General features: G+C 40.4%; 1 non-coding gene across 1 annotated transcript; it reads left to right on the forward strand.

Annotated features, from left to right (window-relative positions):
* Positions 1-3,928: 3,928 nt before the first annotated feature.
* LOC112998430 (small nucleolar RNA R71) lies at positions 3,929-4,035 on the forward strand. The gene has a single exon (XR_003263531.1). It is a non-coding gene; the product is annotated as a small nucleolar RNA R71 (small nucleolar RNA).
* The last annotated feature ends 3,563 nt before the right edge of the window (positions 4,036-7,598 follow it).

Below are 7,598 nucleotides of genomic sequence, written 5' to 3' on the forward strand. Positions count from 1 at the left end.
TGAGTTGGGTATTTTAGTTTTTTATATATGACCAGTTAAATATACTCAAGTATACACTCAAATTAATATACTTCCCTACACTCTGCTTATCTTGGGAATGTAGGTGCGAGGCCAATATAGAAAATGATCAAAATCAGAAGAAGGCAGAAAACACTCCCCCCCCCCCCCCCCATACTTAAACAACACATTGTCCTCAATGTAGCACAATTAAAAGATTAAAAACAATTAAATCATCAAATAGAATCGGACAAGTGTAATAAAAGCAAAGAAGGAGATAGGAAAAGAAAAACTCCCTAAGTCATGGTGGAGGAAGAGTAGGGTGGAGTAAGGAAGTCTCTTCCACCACTACGTCCACTAAAGAAGGGTTCGTGAGGAATGGCTTAAGTCGATGTCCGTTGACCTTGAAGCTCTTGTTTGTGGAGTCGCTTTTGATCTCAACTATACCATAAGGAAAAACATTAGTAACAACAAAAGGACCAATCCACTTAGACCTCAACTTACCACTCATGAGTCCAAGCCTAGAATTATACAATAACACTTTTTGCCCAACCATGAAGTCCTTTTTAACTATCATGTTATCATGGAACTTGTTGGTCTTTTCTTTGTAGAACTTGGCATTCTCGTAGGCTTCTAGGCGGATTTCATCTAACTCACTCAGTTGTAACTTTCTTTCCTCACCAGCTTGATCCATAGAGAAGTTGCAAGTCTTCACTGCCCAGTAAGCTTTGTGCTCAATTTCCACTGGAAGATGACATGCCTTTCCAAAGACAACCCGATAAGGAGACATTCCTATGGGTGCTTTGTAGGCAGTCCGATGTGCCCAAAGAGCATCATCAAGCCTAGTACTCCAATCTTTCCTGCTTGGCTGCACAATCTTCTCTAAAATTCGCTTGATTTCCCGGTTAGAAATTTCTGCCTGTCCATTGGTCTGGGGGTGGTATGGTGTGGATACCCTGTGTACCACCCTGTACTTTTTAAGCAGGGCATGCATTGTCCTGTTGCAAAAATGGGTTCCTTGATCACTAACAATTGCTTTAGGTGCTCCAAACCTGCAAAACAGATTAGACCTGGCAAAGTCTGCGACAACTTTAGCATCATTAGTTCTAGTGGGCTTGGCTTCCACCCATTTTGAAACATAGTCAACTGCAAGGAGAATGTAAACATAACCAAAAGAGACAGGAAAAGGGCCCATGAAATCTATACCCCAGACATCAAACACCTCACAGAATAGCATAGGTTGCTGAGGCATTTGTTGTCGCCATGTAAGTGTATTTCCTGCTCTCTGACACTGCTCACAAGTGCTGCAGATCTTCCATGCATCTTTAAAGATGGTGGGCCAATAAAAACCACAATCAAGCAGATTGAATGGCAGGGGAAAATGGTCCTTTTTGGTCAATGAATGGCAGGGGAAAATGGTCCTTTTTGGTAACCTAGTTCAGCCTCCTATAGTCAATGCAGACTCTCCAACTGTTCTGCACCCGAGTAGGAATTAGCTCCTCCTTATCATTTTTTATCACTGTGAGGTCGGTCCTCTTCGGGACTACCTGGACGGGACTCACCCATTGGCTGTCGGAGATAGGATAAATGATTTCAGCTTGCAAAAGCTTGGTTATCTCCTTCTTCACTACACAAGAATCACCGGGTTGAGTCTTCTCTGTGGTTGTCTTACTGGTTTAGCTCCATCCTCTAAATTTATTCGATGCATACATGTGGATGGGCTAATACCAGGAATGTCTGCCAAGGTCCAGCCTATAGCCTTCTTATGCTTCTTGAGAACTGACAACAACTTCTCCTCTTGCTCATCAGCAAGGGAGGCAGATATAATCACTGGAAAACTCTTGCTATCATCCAAGTAGGCGTATTTTAAATTTGATGGCAGAGGCTTCAATTCTGGTGTGGTCAGCTGGACAGTGGTAGAAGGAGATGGTTTCTCAGCCTTTACCTCATAAAGAAAGTCAGAGGTATGTGTACTTCCTGAAACATGGTTAGTCCTATCTGACTCTATAAAATCAATCTCAAGAGGTAAAACACCACCACCAGACATGCAATCAATATCACTCTCAGATTCACTCTCAGCATCAAATTCAGACATATGATCAAGTACAATTTCAGACTCAATGCATGAAGAGTGAGAGGCATGCAGATTAGAATAAAGATCAGTCATGTATTCATCAACAACATGGTCAATTATTTCAGCACGAAATACAAAAAGATCTTCAGATGGGTATTTCATAGCATCCAGAATATTAAAATGAACAGTTATATCACCAAACTCCATGGATAGTGTGCCTGCATAAACATCTATCTTAGTTCTAGCAGTTTTCATAAAGGGTCTGCCTAGAATGATGGGAACTGATCCTTGAGAAAATCCATCTTCCATATTCAAAATATAAAAATCAACAGGGAAAATCAGTTCACCAAATCTGACTAAGACATCTTCTATGAAACCAACAGGGTAGGCAACACTTCTATTAGCTAAATGAATTACCACATCAGTTGACTGCAAGGGACCTAGAGATAGAGAATTAAAAATAGACAGAGGCATAACACTAACAGAAGCTCCTAAATCTAGCATGGTATTTTCAAACTTACTATTCCCTATAGTACAAGGTATGCTGAATGTACCTAGATCTTTGCATTTTTCAGGAATTTGAGGAACAGATTTACCAATCAATGCGGAGACATTTCTGCCCATGCTAATCCGTTCACTTCCTTTAAGCTTCCACTTATTAGTGCACAGTTCCTTCAAGAATTTGGCATATCTTGGAATTTGCTTTATTGCATCCAACAGAGGTATGTTTACCTCTACTTTTCTAAACGTTTCCAAGATCTCTTTCTCTGCCTCTTCCATTTTTTTGTTGGAAACTGCTCTTGGAGGGAATGGAAGAGGGGGAATGTGCTGCTTCTGCAAATCAGAATTACCTGTGGAAGAAGATTCACCTGCACAGAAATTGTTAGGTAAATTTTTGTCATCACCTTTTTCTGGAGTAGAGTGAAGTTTGGCAGGTTCATTTGCAGATGAGGAAGGTGCTACTGGTTGAGGTCCTTGACACTGCTTTCCCGACCTCAATGAAATGGCACTGACATTTTTGGGATTTTGGACAGCTTGAGAAGGCAACTTGTCAGAATTCTGGGACTGTTGTTGATTCAATTGGGTAGCCAATTGTCCCATCTGATTAGTTAAGCTCTGAATGGAGGCTCTGGTCTCTTGTTGAAACTGCATGTTCTGCATAGTCATTTGCCTCACAAGTTCTTCGAGGGAAGGTTGTGGAGGGGCCTCAACTGTTGGTTGTTTCTGGGGTTGTTGCTGCTGTTGGATTGGTGGAGGAATGTATGGTCTGCTTGGGCCAGCAGCATTTTGGAAGGAAGGAGCAGGCTGCTGTTGTTGTTGCTGAGGGCTGGACCATCTGAGGTTAGGGTGATTCCTCCATCCAGGGTTGTATCTGTTGCTGGAGAGGTCATAATTGTTCTGCTGTGGTTGATTTTGTTGCTGAGGTTGAGGAGGTCTATTATAAATATTTGCAGCATAAGCTTCAGGCTGCTCAATTGCTCCAGGTTGCTGCATGGAAGGCAAAGGTCTGTATGGTGGTCAGCAGAGGAGCACAAACCACAAACCCTTGCGACAGGTACAGATTTATGATTCAAGGCCAGCTGGGTTACCAAGTTAACCAATGCATCCAGTTTTCCTTCAAGCTTCTTAGTCTCAGATGATGCAGCTGAGTTTGTAGCTACCTCATGCACTCCTCTAATGACTATGGCATCATTTCTGGCGCTAAACTGCTGGGAGTTGGAAGCCATCTTCTCAATTAAATTCCTGGCTTCAGCAGGAGTCATGTCTCCAAGGGCTCCACCACTGGCAGCATCTATCATACTTCTCTCCATATTACTGAGTCCTTCATAAAAATATTGGAGAAGAAGCTGCTCCGAAATCTGATGGTGAGGGCAACTGGCACATAGTTTCTTAAATCGCTCCCAGTACTCATACAGGCTCTCTCCACTGAGTTGTCTAATACCTGAGATATCTTTCCTGATGGCTATGGTCCTGGAAGCAGGGAAAATTTTTTCTAAGAATACTCTCTTAAGGTCATCCCAGCTCGTGATGGACCTTGAAGCAAGGTAATACAGCCAGTCCTTTGCCACTCCCTCTAATGAATGAGGAAAAGCCTTCAGAAATATGTGATCCTCTTGGACATCTGGGGGTTTCATGGTGGAGCAGACAATATGAAATTCCTTCAAATGTTTGTGCGGGTCTTCACTTGCAAGGCCATGAAACTTTGGAAGCAAATGAATCAATCCAGTTTTAAGAACATATGGGACATCCTCATCAGGGTATTGGATGCACAAGCTTTCGTAGGTGAAATCAGGTGCAGCCATTTCCCTTAGAGTCCTCTCACGGGGTGGAGGTTGTGCCATGTTCTCAGAATGTGCAAAATCAGAATGCTCAGAATCAGAATGCTCAAAATTATAATGCTCAAGATCAGGATGTTCAAAATCACCAATAACAGAATGCACAGATTCACCAGTTATGGAATGCTCAGAATGATCAAAAGGTATAAAATGATGCCTAACTAATCTGTGAAATGTCCTATCTATCTCAGGATCAAAGGGTTGTAAGTCAGATGGATTGCCTCTAGTCATACACTACATTCAGCATGCACACAACTAGTTGCCTTGTCATGTAAATAAAGGTGTAGGTTTGAACTACAACTACCCTCAAATGATATCCAAGTGACTTGAAATTTTGTGAGCAACCTTATAAAATGATGAGAAGATAGCACAAAAAATTTCAGACAAAAATTCAAAGTCTAACTATGAAAGCTAAAATTGGTAGGTTAAGAAAAATAAGTGAATAAAACTTGAAATATAAAAAACTTTTGACAGAATCGCTTTTTTTGAACGATGGAGACCTCAGCCAGCCTATGGCGGGCTGCCACGGCATAGGAAGTTTTTTTCTACCCCAAATGCATATATAATACTTGCGATTCTGATAACCGGAGCAAAAGTTATGGCCGTTTGAAGTTTTGACAAACACAAAATTTGCTAGTTTTTTGGAACTTTCAAATCTGACCAAACTAAAGGCTCTAGCTATTTTCCCACAAAATATGGATTAAAAGAAGTTACCACAAAAAAATTCAGCCAAAAATAACAATCCTAGCTACTAAAACAAAAAATCACAAATAATTCAGCATGGGTGGTCGCTAAAATCCGTCGCTAAGGGATTTCAACTACTACTCTGGTTTGTCGCAAGCAGAAATGGTCGCTAAGTCCGTCGCAAAACACTATTCACAGCAAAACACCCAAAACTGAAACAGGGGAAGCGCTTAATGGGAAAACTGAAATAGAACACACATTAAACAAAATACCAGGACACTAAACAACACTAACACACATACTAACAAAATACTAACATTTAAACACAAAACACGAAAGGATTAAACACACAGCACTAGCTAGCTATTATGAACCTTTGGACACTGCTCCCCGGCAACGGCGCCAAATTTGATCGAGGTCGTATCCAAATCAAATAAACATGAAAATGCAATAACTAGGAAGTGATCCTAGGTCGTTTCCCAACGAGCAGTGACACACCAATTGTTCATAATATACTTGCAGTAATAGTAACGATTGGGGGGGGGGGGTTTGTTTGTTTTGTGATTAAAGAGCAGAACAAGTAAACTGGAATACGAACTTACTAATATTAAAAACGGGTTGTTTCCTTTGATTCAGAAGCCATTCTCTTATCCTGGGTTATGGAGAATTCGTCCCTGACAGTCAACCACTTAATCCAACCCTATTTCAATTTACTAAGCGAAAATCAACTTAGGGTTGTCAATACGTGATTAGACACCACATACACCAATTAGCCCTTCGTCCATTAAGCATGAACGCAAGTTAGGCTCAGAGGCAATTAATCGAACACGAAGCGTGCACTGATTAATATTCACGAATTTGGGATAACTGGTGAAGGGAAAACTGCCAGGAAACCACATTACAAGCAAAACCTCAAAGAGAGTTGGGCTTCGTCCTCAAAAGGAAACAACACCAGAAAATCTAGCCTTCCATGGATTCAAACAGAAAACGCAAAGGAAACATGAAGCAGAAACGCAAATGAGCAGAAACGTAAATGAGACAGAAACGTAAATGAAAGTAGAAGGAGAAGCAAGAATGAACTCGTAATTAGAAGCAGAAAATGGAAATTTGCATTAAGAACGAAAACCGTAACAAGGGAACAGAAAAATGTAAAAACCTAAAACCAAAGCTCTGAATAATGAAAATAGCATAACAGAATGCCTTGCACGAATCCCAAGGCTGCTATTTAAAAAGAGTCACTCAAAGTCATTGGGCCCTATTACAATACTCTGGCCCAAAACGAAATAAACACTGAACAACATAAAATAAAATTGCGAAATTTCCTAATTAGAAATTAACTAAGGTAAGCGCTGCTTTATTTGCCCTCTTCAAGTCCACAACCAAAATCCGGATTAAGCCCAATGTTTCATTAATTCCTGAAATTAGATTACAAACATCAAATTAGCTAAATGGGCCCAAATAATAAAACTGCCTAATTAATTGACAATTAAGACCAATCAGTAATTAAAATGGTGCAAAAAGGGTTTAGAAAATAGAAGAAAATGATGGCACATCAGAAGTCCAACAGGGTCTTGGAGTTGCTAGCTCTGATTACGGGCCTCTGTCGATTCTACGGGGTGCCTGTCGCCCCCAGCAAGGTCATCAGGCCCCCTACTAATCGAGCTTTCATCAAGAAGTACTGTGCCCCCAGGCAGGCGCAAGGTGAAACACCCCAGCAGCTTGGGGACGACCGGCAGCGGGCAACAGACGCTCTGCCACCACCTCTAGAGTTCACCTCAGCTCATCCACAAAAGGTTAGAGCGTTGCCTATGACACATGGCCGACCAATAGGCGACCAAGTCCAAGGCCAAAGGTAAGCAAAGTACTGGGTCAGTGATCGACAAGTCATAAGGCGTCCAGCTCAAGACGTTAAAGAAGCGCTACTAAGAGGCAACCTAGTACCTTTTGAATCTATGCTTGTTATTTGATCACTTTTTATAGTAGGACGCACCTAGTTGCTCATGATCCTGGGAATTTAAATAAAACAAGCGCAAGCTCGGAAGGTAGTCATACCTCACAAAATATATATATGTATGCTTAGGTAGAAAGTACCTTAGATATGCATGTATGTAACAAAAAAATACTTCACAAAATATATATATGTATGTTTAGGTAGAAAGATACCTTAGATATGCATGTATGTAACAAAAAATACTTCACAAAATATATATATATGTATGTTTAGGTAGCAAGATACCTTAGATATGCATGTATGTAAACAAAAAATACTTCACAAAATATATATATGTATGTTTAGGTAGAAAGATACCTTAGATATGCATGTATGTAAACAAAAAATACTTCACAAAATATATATATGTCTGTTTAGGTAGAAAGATACCTTAGATATGCATGTATGTAAACAAAAAAATACCTTACAAAATATATATATGTATGTTTAGGTAGCAAGATACCTTGGATATGCATGTATATAGCAAAATACCTCATGAAAAAAAAGGAAAAAAACA

This window comes from Glycine max, chromosome 11 (genome assembly GCF_000004515.6).
Source record: "Glycine max cultivar Williams 82 chromosome 11, Glycine_max_v4.0, whole genome shotgun sequence".
In the NCBI taxonomy this organism is placed as follows: Eukaryota; Viridiplantae; Streptophyta; class Magnoliopsida; order Fabales; family Fabaceae; genus Glycine; species Glycine max.